This window comes from Mustela nigripes, chromosome X, assembly GCF_022355385.1.
Source record: "Mustela nigripes isolate SB6536 chromosome X, MUSNIG.SB6536, whole genome shotgun sequence".
In the NCBI taxonomy this organism is placed as follows: Eukaryota; Metazoa; Chordata; class Mammalia; order Carnivora; family Mustelidae; genus Mustela; species Mustela nigripes.
Genome location: NC_081575.1, coordinates 91,970,512 through 91,985,892, shown reverse-complemented (window position 1 = coordinate 91,985,892; position 15,381 = coordinate 91,970,512).

The window sequence follows — 15,381 nt, the reverse complement described above, 5'->3', positions numbered from 1 at the left end:
ATTATATATATATTTATGTATATATAACTAGTTTTCTCCTGCTTCTATAACAAATTACCATGAACTTAGTGGCTTAAACAAAACAAAATCCGTCTCTTACAGTTTTGGAGGTCAGAAGTCTGAAATCACTTTCACTGGAACAAAGTCAAGGTGTCTGCAGGCTGATTTTTTTTGGAGGCCTTGAGGGGTTAATCTGTTTCCTTGCCTCTTTCAGCGGTAGTGGCCATCTGCATTTCTTGGCTTGTGGCCCCTGCTGCCATCTTCAATGTGCATCCTATCTCTGCTTCCATCAGCACAACCTCTTCTCCTCTTTTATAATCAAATCTCCCTCTACCTCCCTTTATATAACACTTGTGATTACATTTAGGATAAACTCCCCATATCAAGATCCTTACCTTAATTACACCTGTAAAGTTCTTTTTGCCATATAAACTCACATTCACAGGTTCTAGAGATTAAGACCTAGATCCTTTCGGGGCCATTATTTAACCTACTATAAATATACTATAAATACTCTTCAGTTTAATACATGTATGTTATTTTTATGTTATAATTTAATTATACATATTTTTATTTTGTTATATGGCATGAATATGAATATATATATTATACATATATATTTATGTTTCTATGGATCTGTATTACATACCTTTGTAAAAAATATTTTTTGGGGCACCTGGGTGGCTCAGTGGATTAATCCTCTGCTTCTGCTCAGGTCATGATCTCAGGGTCCTGGGATTAAGCCCTGCATCAGGCTCTCTGCTTGGCAGGGAGCCTGCTTCCCCCCTCTCTCTCTGCCTGCTTCTCTGCCTACTTATGATCTCTTTGTCAAATAAATAAATAAAATCTTTTAAAAAAATAGATTTTTTTAATTTAGAGAGCATGAGCAGGGGGGAGGGTCAGAGGAAGAGGGAGAGAATCATTTCCAAAGTCCTTCCTGATTTTCTCGAGGAACTAATGTTTTCAATAAGTAGAAATTGCATCTTACAAAGATATGAACTGAAACAAAAGAAGGAAAAATTAATTTGAAGCTAATTTATACTGAGAAGTTTAATTTTACGCTGAATTCTGATTTTGTGAACACCATCATTTCTGGACTGGAATTATTTAACATATTCAGAAAGTATCCACACTGCTCAAAAGCCGTGGATAACATCTGGTCTTTCTTGTCCTGTTATCTTTCACTTGAGGTCAAAGCCTAAATAAAGACAAAGCTAGAATGGCACAGGATTTCAAAGTCATACACACTTGTATTAGTCAGCTCAGGGCGTCATAGCAAAACACCATAGACTGGATGGCTTAAACAATTGGAATTTGTTTTTCAGTTCTGGAGACTAGAAGTTCAAGATCATGTTGCCAAATGGATGGATTCTGGTGGAAGTAATCTCCTTGGATTGCCAATGGCAATGTTGTTGTGTCATCATATGACCTTTCCTTGGTGTGTGCATGTGGAAAGAGTAGTGGAAGGGAGAGAATCTCTTTCTTTCTCATCTTATAAGGCCATCAAACCTATCAGATTAGAACCTTACCCTTATGATCTCATTGAACTTTACCTACTAAAAGCCCTATTTTGGAGGGCTATTTGGGAATTTTGGAGGAACACAATTCAGTCCATAGCAACATTGGACACTAATATACCCTTTCATAATATTAAGTAATCCACATGACATATTTACATAACTGTGTTTTCAGCTAATATATCCTTTAATTATGATCAAATACATTGAAATGACATCACACACAAATTTATGTTTTTCTTTCTACCATCCATAGTGCATTAGTGGAATAGTGCATTAGTGCATGTGAGTTAAGGAAGGTAATCACCAGTTCTTCTTGCAGCACACTATTACAAAGCTTATGGAGCTCTAAGTATATAGGAGCAAGAACCATTTCATTTTCATTAGATTGTGAATATTGAGATCCAATTCTTAACAAATGGAAAAAAGTTGAGTTTCTATTCAGACATTTATGACATGAACAGCCTGACTGACTTTGACTGCACAGTAATTTAGAGTATATATTACATTTTAAAGGTAAAGAAATGTACTTCATTTAAATGACATCTGCTAGAAAAAGTGGCACAAGTGTTCAACAAATGTTGGAATTCAGTAAATCTGTGAAAGTGAAGAGGTGGTCAGGTATTCGAAGTAAACATTCATACTTTGAGGGAGACTTCTAGTTTCAGCTCCAACATGTAAAGAAGTTGACCTCATCATTCCTGTTCTTAAATATATGAAAAAGCTGAATAAATTGAAAATTTACAACATTTCTTGAACTCATCAGAGAATTAAGTTCACAAGGCAGAGTGCCACACTGAAATCTGGAGAGATATGCTAATACAGAGAGTAACAACTAAGGTTTGTTTGCTTGGAGCAAAAGACACTGGAGCCATCAACTTGTAAGAAGACTTATATTATAATTTTGAAGAATTGTTAGAGGCTGAGTATGGACTAGTTTGAGAATGAGAAACATCTGGGAACAATGTCTTAGTCCCCTCCTTTCTTGAGTCTTACTACAAGAATTCCTCCTAGTTTTCACAGCAAAGAGTAAGGAAGAATCCCTTCATGACCCTGTCAAGAGGAGGAGAAAAGTAACCATCATAAAATATCCCCAGAGTATTCCTCATAACAAAGGACCACTCTTCAGGGGGAAAGACTTAACCAGAGCCTTATCCCACTTGGGGGAAGAGAATTTCTCTGACTTCAACCTCCTACAGTTTTCCTTTCTTATGGGAATTAAGAAACACTTGTGAGAATCACAGACCAAGGGCACAAACCTACCAGAAGACTGAGTTTTAATAAGTTTTAATCATAGGATTATAGGCAATTATTACCACCAACACCACCACCCTCCCACCACCCTCCCCATCACAGACCAAGGGCACAAACCTACCAGAAGACTGAGTTTTAATAATAAGATTATAGGCAATTATTCAGAAGACTGAGTTTTAATAATAAGATTATAGGCAATTATTACCACCACCACCACCACACTCCCACCACCACCCCTTTACCACCATGTCAATAAAGCTTCAATATAATTATAGTGAGTTGCAGCAGAAGTTGTTACAAGATCCAGACTCAATCTAAGGAGGAGTTTTGGGAGAGCCCAAAGACAACAGAGACAAGAACAATGGTGCCGGAGAAATTTGAAGACTCTGGGACCTACAACTAAAGCAACCATTTACTTCTTTTTTTTTTTTTTTTAAACCATAAGTGACTCTTAATCTCACAAACTGAGGGTTGCCGGGGGGAGGGGGTTTGGGAGAAGGGGTTGGGATTAAAGCAACCATTTAAAACAGCTCAGTTCTGCTGAGTGAAATAAGTCAAGCAGAGAGAGTCAATTATCATATGGTTTCACTCATTTGTGGAGCATAACAAAAAGCATGGAGGACATGGGGAGTTAGAGAGAAGGGAGTTGGGGTAAATTGGAATGGGAGGTGAATCATGAGAGACTATGGACTCTGAAAAACAATCTGAGGGGTTTGAAGTGGCGGGGGGGGGGAGGTCGGGGTACCAGGTGGTGGGTATTATAGAGGGCACGGATTGCATGGAGCACTGGGTGTGGTGAAAAAAAAAATAATTATACTGCTATGCTGAAAATAAATAAATGAAGAAAAAAAAAAGCTCAGTTCTGAATGAGATTAACATAAAACCACACTCTACTGGCCTGTTTACTTCAGTTCCTGTTACTTAATACTATATTTCCAGATTTTAACTAAAATTACAAGGCATGCTAAAAGGCAAAACAAAAGCAAACAACAACAGAAAATCATAGTCTTAAGAGACAAAGCAAGCATCAGAAACAGACTCAGACATGACACAGTTTTGGAAGTATCAGATTTGGAATTTAAAATAACTATGATTCATATATTAAAAGATCTAATGGAAAAAGAAGATAATGTGCAAGGCACAAATGGATAATAAAAGCAGAGAGGTGGGGGACACCTGGGTGGCCTAGTTGGTTAGGCATCTGACTATTGGTTTCAGCTCAGGTCATAATCTCAAGGATGTGAAATCAAGCCCGGAATCAGATCAACTCTCAGAAAATTTTAAGTATATAATACAGTATTACTAACCATAGTTATGTTGATATATATTAAATCTCCAGAATTTACTAGTCCTGCATAAATGAAACTTTGTATCATTTGGCCAAAATCTTTCCATTTCCTCTACCCACCAGCTTCTGACTACCACCATTCCATTCTCTGTTTGTGTTAAGTTTGACTTTTTTAGATACCACATATAAGTGAGATCATGCAGCATTTGTCTTTCTGTGACTGGTTTATTTCCCTTGACATAGTATCCTCCAGGTTCATCTGTGTTTGTTGCAAATGGTAGGATTTCCTTCTTTTTTAAAGCTGAATAAAATTTCATTGTGTATCCTTATATACCACATTTTCTTTATCCATTAATCTGTCAATGTACACTTAGGTTGTTACCTTACTTTGGCTATTGTGAACACTTTTTCAGTGCATATATCTCTTTAAAATACTGATTTCATTTTCTTTGGATATGTACCAGAAGTGGGATTACTGGATTGTATAGTAGTTTTATTTGTAATTTTTTGAGGAATCTCCAGAGTCTTTTCCATACTTGCAGTACCAGTTTACATTCTCAAGAGTATACAGGGGTTACCTCTTCTCCATATCCTCGTCAATTTTGATATCTTTTGTCTTATTCATTAAGATCAATTCTACAGTTGTTAGATAATATCTCATTGTGGTTTTAATTTACATTTCCCTGCTGAGTAGTGATATGTAGCAATTTTCATATACTTGTTGGCTCTGTGTGTTCTTTTGAGAAATATCTATTCAGATCATTTGCCCATTTTTACTAAGGTTAAGTAAGTAATTAATTAAGTGTGTGTGTGTGTGTTTATTTTTTTGCTTTTGAGTTGTATGAATTCTCTGTATATTTTGGATATTAGCCCTTTAACTGATAAATGACTGCTAATATTTTTTTCTTAGGCTGTATGTTGCCTTTTCACATTATTGATTGTTTTCTTTGCTGTATAGAAACTTTCTGGTTTTTAGTTTGATATAGTCTCTTTTGTTTATTTTGTTTTTCTTTTTTTTTCTGGTAATTTTTTTTTAATTTTTAATTTTTAATTTTTTATAAACATATATTTTTATCCCCACGGGTACAGGTCTGTGAATCACCAGGTTTACACACTTCACAGCACTCACCAAAGCACATACCCTCCCCAATGTCCATAATCCCACCCCCTTCTCCCAAACCCCCTCCCCCCAGCAACCCTCAGTTTGTTTTGTGAGATTAAGAGTCACTTATGGTTTGTCTCCCTCCCAATCCCATCTTGTTTCATTGATTCTTCTCGTACCCACTTAAGCCCCCATGTTGCATCACCACTTCTTACCTGTGCATTTGGTATCATATCGAAAATCATTGCCCAAATAAATGTCAAGAGGCTTTTCCCCTATGTTTTCTTCCAGGAGTGTTATGGTCTTGGGTCTTACATTTAATTCTCTAATTCATGTTGAGTTGATTTTTGTATTTGGTATGAGATAAGGGACTAATTTCATTCTACTACTGCATGTGGGTGTACAGTTTTCCAATACAATTGATTGAAGAAACTACTCTTTTCTCATTGTGTCAATGATCAGTTGGCACCCCTGTCAAAGATCAGTTGACTGTCGCATTGTGTGTTCTTGGCACCCCTGTCCAAGATCAGTTGACTGTAGATGTGTGGATTTATTTGTAGGCTCTCTGTTCTATTCCAGTGGCCTGTATGTATGCCAATGTCATACGTCGCTTTGTAATAGATTTTGAAATAAGGAAGTGTGATACCTCCAGCTTTGTTTTTGCTCAAGATTACTTTAGCTATTTGGTATCTTTTGTGGTTTCATGTGAATATTAGGATTGTTTTTTCTATTTCAGTATAAAAATGCCATTAGGATTTTGATGGAGAAAGAACTGAATTTGTAGATGACTTTGGGTAGTATGGGCATTTTAACATTTTTCTGATCCACAAACTCAGGATATCTTTCTATTTATTTGTGTCTTCTTTAATTTCCTTCATAAAAGTTTTATAATTTTTCAGTATACTAACCTTTCAAATTTTTGGTTAAGTTTATTCCTATATATTTTGTTCTTTTTATTGCTACTGAGAATGGGATTGTTTTTCTAATTTCCTTTTTAGATAGTTTGTCATTAAGGTATAAAAACAGAATTGATTTTTGTTTCCTGCAAATTGACTGAATTCATTTATTAGTTCCTAACACACATTTTTTGTTGCTGATTCCTTTGGGTTTTCTACATTTATAATCTTGTCTTTTTTTTTTTTTTTTTTTTTTTTTTTTATAATCATGTCTTTAGCAAACAGCTCATTCTACAACTTTCCTTCCAATTTGGATGCCTTTTATTTCTTATTTTTGCCTAATTACTCAGGGTAGGACTTCTCCTACTATGTTGAATAGAAGTGGTAAGAATGGGCATCCTTGCCTTGTACCAGATCTTAGAGGAAAAGCTTTGACTTTCCCCCCATTAATTATGATATTAGCTATGTGCTTTTCATGTAGGGACTTTATTATGCTTAGGTAAGTTCTCTTCTACATTTTATATTTTGCTGAGAGTTTTAATCATGAATCGATGTTGGACTTTGTCAAATGCTTTTTCTGCATCTGTTGATATGATCATGTGGGTTTTTCTTTTTTTTTTCTCTTCATTATCTTTATGTTTTTTATTGTGTTATGTTAGTCACCATAAAATACATCATTAGTTTTTGATGCAGTGTTCCAAGTTTCATTGTTTATGTACAACACCCAATGTTCCATGCAATATATGCACTCCTTAATACCCACCACCGGGCTCACCCATCTCCCCACCCCACCCCCAAAACCCTCAGATTGTTTCTTAGGGTCCACAGTCTCTCATGGTTCGTCTCCCCCTCTGACTTAACCCCAATTCACTTTTCCTTTCTTTCTCCTAATATGTAGAACATATTAGGAGATATTACTTATGTTCCACAAGTAAGTGAAACTGTATGATAATTGACTTTCTCTGCTTGACTTATTGCATTCAGCATAATCTCCAGTCCCATCCATGTTGATGCAAAAGTTGGCTTTCATCCTTTCTGATGGCTGAGTAATATTCCATTGTATATATGGACCATATCTTCTTTATTCATTTGTCTGTTGAAGGACATCTCAGCTCTTTCCATAGGGTAGTTCTATTTTTAATTTTCTGAGACATCTGAGCACTGTTTTCCAAAGTGGCTTCACCAATTCGCATTCCCACCAACAATGTAAGAGGGTTTCCCTTTCTCCACATCCTCTCCAACATTTGTTGTTTCCTGTCTTGTTAGTCTTTGCCATTCTAAGTGGTGTAAGGTGGCATCTAAATGTGGTTTTGATCATGCGGGTTTTTTCTTTCATTGTATCACATAGATTGACTTCTGTAAACTGAATTGTCCTTAAGTCCTAGAGTTAAATCCTACTTTGTCATGATGTATGATCCTTTCAACATGCCAGGGAATTTGATTTGTTACTAGTTTATCAAAGCTTTTTAGATCTTTGTCATCAGAGACATTGGCCTGTAGTTTCCCTCCTTTAAGGTATCTTTGGCTGGCTTTGATAGATGATGGCCTCATAAAATTAGTTTGAAAGTGTTCCCTCTTCTTTTGTTTTTTGGAGGAAAGATTGGTATTAATCCTACTTTGAATGTTTGGTAGGATTCATCCATGAAGCCATCTGGTCCTGAACTTTTATATTTTGGGCAGTTTTTGATTACTGATTCAATCTCCTTATTTGTTATTGGTCTGTTGATGCTTTCTATTTCATCTTGATTTGGTTTTGATAGGTTGTATATTTCTAAGAATTTACCATTTCTTTTAGATTTTCCAATTTATTGATATATAATTGTTCATAATAGTTCCTTCTGATTGTTTCTATTACTGAAGCTTCTGTTGTAATGTCTCCCTTTTTGTTTCTGATTTTTTTTTTTTGAGTTGAGGGTCCATATCTGGGCTCTCTATTCTGTTCCACTGTTGTGTGTCTGTTTTTGTGCCAATACTATGCTGTTTTGGTGATCACAGCTTTGTAATATAGCTTGAAGTCAGGTAACGTGATGCCCCAGCTTTGTTTTTCTTTTTTTTTTTTTTTTTTTTTTTAAAGATTTTATTTATTTACTTGAGAGAGAGACAGTGAGAGAGAGCATGAATGAGGAGAGGGTCAGAGAGAGAAGCAGACTCCCCATGGAGCTGGGAGTCCAATGTGGGACTCGATCCCGGGACTCCAGGATCATGATCTGAGCCGAAGGCAGACGTCCAACCAACTGAGCCACCCAGGTTTTTCTTTTTCAATATTTCCTTGGCAATTTGGGGTCCTTTCTGGTTGTACACAAAGTTTAGGATTGTTTGTGTCAGCAGTTTGAAAAATGCCACTGGAATTTTGATTGGGATGGCATTGAAAATGTAGATTGCTCTGAGCAGCATAGTCATTTTAATGATGTTTATTCTCCTGATCCATGAGCATGAAATGTTTTTTCATCTTTTTGTGTCTACTTCAATTTCTCTCATGAGTATTTTGTAGTTGTAGTTGCTAGAGTATTGATCCTTTACCTCTTTAGTTAGGTCTAATCAAAGGTATCTTGTGGTTTTTTGTGCTATTATAAATCGAATCAATTCTCTAATTTCTCTTTCTACAGCTTCATTGTTAGTGTATAAGAAAGCAACTAATTTCTGTGGATTGATTTTGCATCCTGCCACATTACTAAATTGCTGTACGAGTCCTAGTAGCTTGGGGGTAAAGACATTTGAGTTTTCCACATAAAGTATCATGTCATCCATGAAGAGAGAGAGTTTGACTTCCTCTTTGCCAATTTGATTACCTTTTATTTCTTTTTGTTGTCTGATTTTTTTCTGATTTTAGTAATTTGAGTCATCCTTTTTTTTTTTCCTTAGTTAATGTAGCTGGTTCTGTTTATTCAAAAAACTTGATTTTTGTATTATTTTTGTATTCTCATATGCCTTATTTCAGCTCTATTTTTTAGTAATTCCTTCCTTCTGCAGTGTGTGGCATATGCTCTTTTCCTTATGAGGGCATAGCAGTGGCTCATTCTCAGGGAGGGTAACTTCAGCTTCAGCTCCTGGCCTGGGGTAGGGGAGGAAATGTGGGACAGCATTGCAAGCTCTGGCTCCAGCCCTGGGTGGCTGGGTGGGGGAAAATGCAGTGGCATCCCCAACCTTTGGCAGTTGACAATGCACAGCAGTAGCTCCTGCTCCAGGGGGCATGGTGATGATGACACCCATACTGGATGGAGCACAGTGTTTGTTCTTTTTTGGTGGAGATGTGGCAATGTGGACTACAAACTACTCTGTCAGCTGGGCTCAGCATCAGTGAAGACTGCACTGTTCCTCACTGTTCCTTACACTGCAAACACTGTAGGTGCCTGTGGTGATGACAAGGTTCATTAGAGTCTTTCTGCTCTCTTTTTCCCACACAGTTATGATTGTGGCTAAGCAGATTCCTCTGGATTCTGAGTTCTGTCAAAATGGAGGATAAGTGGGGCTCCTGGGTGGCGCAGTGGGTTAAAGCCTCTGCCTTCGGCTCAGGTCATGATCCCGGGGTCCTGGGATCCAGCCCCGCATTAGGCTCTCTGCTCCGCAGGGAGCCTGCTTCCTCCCCTCTCTCTCTCTCTGCCTACCTCTCTGCCTACTTGTGATTTCTCTCTCTCTGTCAAATAAATAAAATCTTTTTTAAAAATGGAGGATAAGTTAATGCAGGAAAGATGCCTTCTATGTCTTTCCATGCAGTGATCCTGGTGTGTGTGTGTGTGTGTGTGTGTGTGTGCGTGTTCTACAGTGTTTCTGGAAACTCCTTCTTTCACTTTGAAACTTTTCCAGAGAGAGCTGTTTTCCTCAGTATGTTGTTGTTTTTTCATTGATCTGATTGTTTTTGTTTGAGATGATGAGCGTCAGTTCCTCCTAGTCTGCCATCTTGCTGATACCTCTGACCTCTACTGCATCTGATAAGATGTCATTTGTTAATCTTATGGGATTCCTTCAAATGTCATGAGTCACTTTTTTTCTCCTGCTGTGTTCAAAATTCTCTTTGGTTTTCAACATGTTGACTACAATGTGTTTGGGTGTGGATCTCTTTGCATTACAGTTCTTAGAGTTTGATGGGCTTTTTGAATTTGTAGATTAGTGGTTTTTTTCTATTATTTTTCTGTCACTTTCTCTTCTTTCCTTCCAGAGTTCTTATTACATGTATATTAGTGTGATTAGTGGTTTCCTACATTTTTCTGGGTCTTTGTTTTTCTTCATTTTTCTCCTCTATTCTTCAGATCTTATAATCTCTATCAATCTATATTTTAGTTTACTGATTCTTTCTGCTAGTTCAAACTACTGTTAGCTCCCCCATTGAACTTTAAATTTTAGTATACTTTTCGAACTCCAGATTTTTCATTTGTTCATTTGTTCTTTTTAGTAACTTCTGCATCTTTAGTTATATTTGGTATTAAATGTAACACCATCATCATACCTTTCTTTAATTCTTTAAATATGAGTTCCTTTAGTTTTTGAACATACATATATAGTTGCTTTGAAGTCTTTAATAAATCCACTGTTACAGATGCTTTTAGGCAGTTTCTACTGCCATCTTTTCCCCCCTACTATAGGTCACACTTTCCTATATCTTTGCATGTCTCATACTTAAAAAAAAATAACTGGATATACTAGATAATTTATTGTGGCAACTCTGGATACTGACCTTTCTCTAGAGGTGATTGTTGTTGTCGTTTTTTGCTTGCTTGTTTTGTGATTTGGCCCAACTATTTCTACAAAGTGTATTTCTTTCAGTCTGCTTACAAAGAGTTCCCTTGTGTTGTTACCCTCTCTGTTCACTCTAGATAGAGTACAACTTTGGGTATGTATTCAGTCTTCCAGACTGCCAGAGATGACTGTGATATTATTTTTAAGCCTTTCTTCTTAGAAAGTACTTGGGTTAGAGTACCTCACTGTCAGAGATTTTAGCTAATCCCCTGTGACAGTAAAACTTCTGCCTTGTGTTAATGGATGTATGTGTGGTTCTTTGCCTCATGTCCTGCTCTAATTGCTTCTGAATGGATGCAGTATAATGCATATGCACAGACTTCATCAACTCCGGGGTTGGCTGTGATCCCAACAGGGCTCTTCATGGCTCTTTCTTTGGTTCTCACTATTGAAGTTCTGGCTTTTCTGCCAATTTGTTTATATCAGAACTACCACCTTCATTCCGCCAAGGTCTCCATTGTTTTCAACCAGACCCTTAGGCATGAGTTCTCCACTCACTGTTAGAAATAATGTCCATCTGTCCCCTCAGAGCTGAGGAGTTCTTGGCCCATAAAATTTATCTTCATTCTCAGAAAGAACCCCTGTGTCACTGTAAAGAAGCTCATGGTGAGGACCCACTTTTCTAGATTAACAATAATAACATTCTAACAATGGGCACTAACAGACTGAAGTGTTATGCCTGATTTTCTCAGTTTGCTTTCCAGACATGAAACTTCAACTCTTTCAGTGAGCTGGGACTCTGACGGTTGGGGCCAGTATTCTCAGCCTGTAGCAACCAAGGGAGAGCTTTCACTCAATGAATGGGAACTGGATGTGAGAAAGGAGACCAAGCCTCTCTTTTTCCCACTCAGAATAGAGGTTCTATACTTTGTGAGTAAGAAGACTGAGAAAAACCAGCACTGTGCCCTTCCTGTGATGAAAATTTAGCTTCAGACTGGAAGCTGGGATGACTAGGATCCAGAATATTCTTTGCTGTATATGTCTGGAATAGAACTTCTGTAACACAGTGGTGTGAATAGGTGAGTAATGGCCACAGATTCTCACTGTTCTTACCATGATGCCATAGATTTTTAAAAAATAAATGTTTCTCTTATGCAGTTTCTAGAGGAAATTTCCAGAAACTTTAAAATATTTTTGAATTTTGTAATTTTTACTGGTTAAATTGTTTTGGTAGGCAGGGATTTTACCATGCTTCTTACACCATCATTGCAGAAGTTCCACCTTCAGTAACTATTTCATATTTTTTGTACTCATAGTTTCTAGCCCAGTATCCTGTATTTCATGTTCAGTGTCTTCCTCCTTATTGATGCTAAAAAAAAAAAAAAAATGACTGAAGTTTCAGATTGGCTGTCAGGCTCTTCAATATGGTGCTATTGCATCCTGCACAGCTACTTTTCCTTTTCCTGCTCTTATTGGGAAGAGGGAATTATGTCTTTATTCTTTCTTGCATTAATGAGAGCACTATTTCTTTCCAGTACAAAGAAGACAGGATTTATGGGTTCTTCCTCTTTTATGCAGTGTTGTATTTCTGGTGTTTGGGGAATTCAAAGTCATTCAAAAATCCATAGGTAAATCAGTACTTGATTATCTACCATGCTACCCCAGAGTTTGTAATGCAGGTATGAAGTCTTATTGTGCCACTGGACCATTTATCTAATAAGCTGAAGTATTAATTGCTTTTTAATAAAACAAAACAATCTAAGGGACTGCTGGGTGGCTCAGTCAGTTAAGCATCTGACTCTTGGTTTCAGCTCAGGTTGTGATTTGGGGGTCATGAGATCAAGCCCAAGTCAGGCTCTGTGCTAGGCAGGGAGTCTACTTGATTCTCTCTTCCTCTCCCTCTGCCCCTCCCCTGCATGTGCTCTTCCTCTATCTCTAAAAAAGAAAGAAAGAAAGAAAGAAAGCTTCTAAAAAAATCGAAATCAAATTATTTTCTCCATAAGAGCTCTAAGAGTCTTTAGAAGAATTAAATGGTGCTCCCAGGAATCTTCTTCACACTAGATAAAAAAAAATATCAAAGAATATTGTTACTACTCCTTATGTCATTACTTCGGGTTATTTCCCTCAGGCTACACTTAGGATGGTTTCTGAAAACTGGTTTCTGATCAGTGCGATGGGACTCTTCCCTCGTGTAAACTGGACACTACTTCTTTAATGCAGCCTAAGATAGAGACAGACAGCCTCTGGCATTAAGCATTGCCAGGTGTTTTGTGGCTTATATTCTGAGAGTCATCTCTGCAATGAACAAATTTCTAAACAAAAATATGTTTATAAGTAGCTAAGCTGTAGTTCTAATAATTCTTAGTTCTCATGTGCCCTTAGAGCTCCCTATTTTCACCCCAAATCACTGCCAATCATGTCAAGTGATTGTCTGATCTGTTTTCTGGGTTTCAGAAAGTACCTTGGCTTTCTCTCATATTAAACAGCAATTATGGGGCGCCTGGGTGACTCAGTGGGTTAAGCTTCTGCCTTTGGCTCAGGTCATGATCTCAGGGTCCTGGGATCGAGCCCCACATTGGGCTCTCTGCTCAGCGGAGAGTCTGCTTCCACCCACCCCCCTGCCCCAACCTGCTTTTGATCTCTTTCTGTCAAGTAAATAAACAAAATCTTTTAAAAAAAAATAAACAGCAATAACTTCTTACTTTAAAACTTCTAAAAATTTCTCTTTCTATTTCCCCTTATATATAGTACCTCATTTGAATTCTACTTTTATATGAGCCAGTATGTTTCTTTTTCTATCTGTTTTTGTTCCTCTCAAGGATGTCTGGAAGAGCTATTAGGACAGTTGCTTTTAGAAAATATAAACAGTCATTCTTTAAAACAACAATTTTCTTAGCTCTATCCAAAGTGAAAACACATGTAGAAAATTACTGATTTTACAAGGTTGTAAATAACATAAAAGGTATCTACCAGAAAACTGAATTAGGGAGGGGGGCATTTTTTTCTGGAAGTGTACTCAATATAAGGTTAGCTAGTAGTGTCATGGGCTTTGCATTATGGTTGTCATGGAGTCTATATTTAGGGAGCAGGGAGGGAGTGGGCAGAGTTGGACAGCAGCACCAAACTTTATTTCCATGGATTATTTATTTATTTGTCTCTCAGAGGATATATAACTACCAGAATTTAATTATTTATCATGTTGTTAATCTGGAAAATACTATTTTTGATACCAGTGTCAAAGAGCACTATCAAAGAGAACAACTATTTATGGTACTCATAGTATTTTGCTTCACAAACATGTACAGCCTTTACTATTTCATATCTGGTATGAAAATAATGTTTATAAGAACAATAGAATTACTAAATTATTAAACATATTAAAAGGATTTTGCTACCAACACTATACCAGAGTGTTTGAGTATCTTAATACCTTCAAATACAGGATGGGAACATTAAAGTCTCTTTTTTTCCAATTCCTAAGTTTTCTGGTTACAAATGAAATGTGAGCTAAATACACATGTCTGAATATGTAAAAATTATACTGTTTCTTGAGGATTAATAATATAATGCAAGCAGTTAAGAAATGAAAAAAATTATATTTTCAAGCAGAATAAAACATATAAATATTGTATTTTTTCATTTAAGTTGAATTGTAGATAAAATGACCCTTTTTATTATTAATAAAATAGGCCTATAATATATTATCATCTTCAATTTGCATCATCCATACACAATGTTACTTAAGGAATTTTATTTAGTATAATTTATGAACACAATATTTTTTAAAGAGATGGCATAATTATATACCATATAAATATTTAGATATAATAGATACATAAATAATTAAAACTAAGTGGTTTTTACTTATTATAAAAGCTCAAGTCAAAAATTCAGTACTTCATTAATATATAAGAATTCAAAATTTATTTTTGTCAGAATAATCATAACATTGACAGTCTATGCATGTGTGCACGTATGTAATTAAATAATGCTTTACTTTTCACAAATAATGGTATAGTTTGCCATTTATTCAGTCTGGAATTATTTGAAAGCTAACAAATACTTAGAGACCTAACACTTCCTATAATACTAATATTTTTATAAGACTTAAATATAATCTTTTCCAATAAAAATTGCAATATATTGTGCAATTTCAATAAGCCAACTAAATTATGTATTTTAACTCTATTAACTATAAATCTGACAATTTGAAGTGATGTGTGACAATGAAATACTAAAACACTGATGGAAGGTATGCTTTATTTTATCTCCTAACTACTTTCCATTCCTTTAGCTCTAAAGCAGGAAGGTGGTTGTCTTAACACTGCCAAAATAATTCAGATTGTAGACATTATGTGATTCCAATAATACTATAAAATAGCTTAGATAACTTGTTTGGGTAATAATATATCTTAATCTTTATGTAATTGCAACTTTTTTTCCTTCAAAGTCAATTAAATACATAAGTTACTCCTCCACGTCTTCCTCCCATGGCTGGCATTTCAAGTTCTCCAGGGTCATATAGATCTTTACAAAATGGTATAAAATAATTTGTGTAAACTGTACCCTAAATAACTCAAAAATAGTATAAGTTCCTGTGCCAGTACCATGCTGTCTTGATGATGACAGCTTTGTAATAGAGCTTGAAGT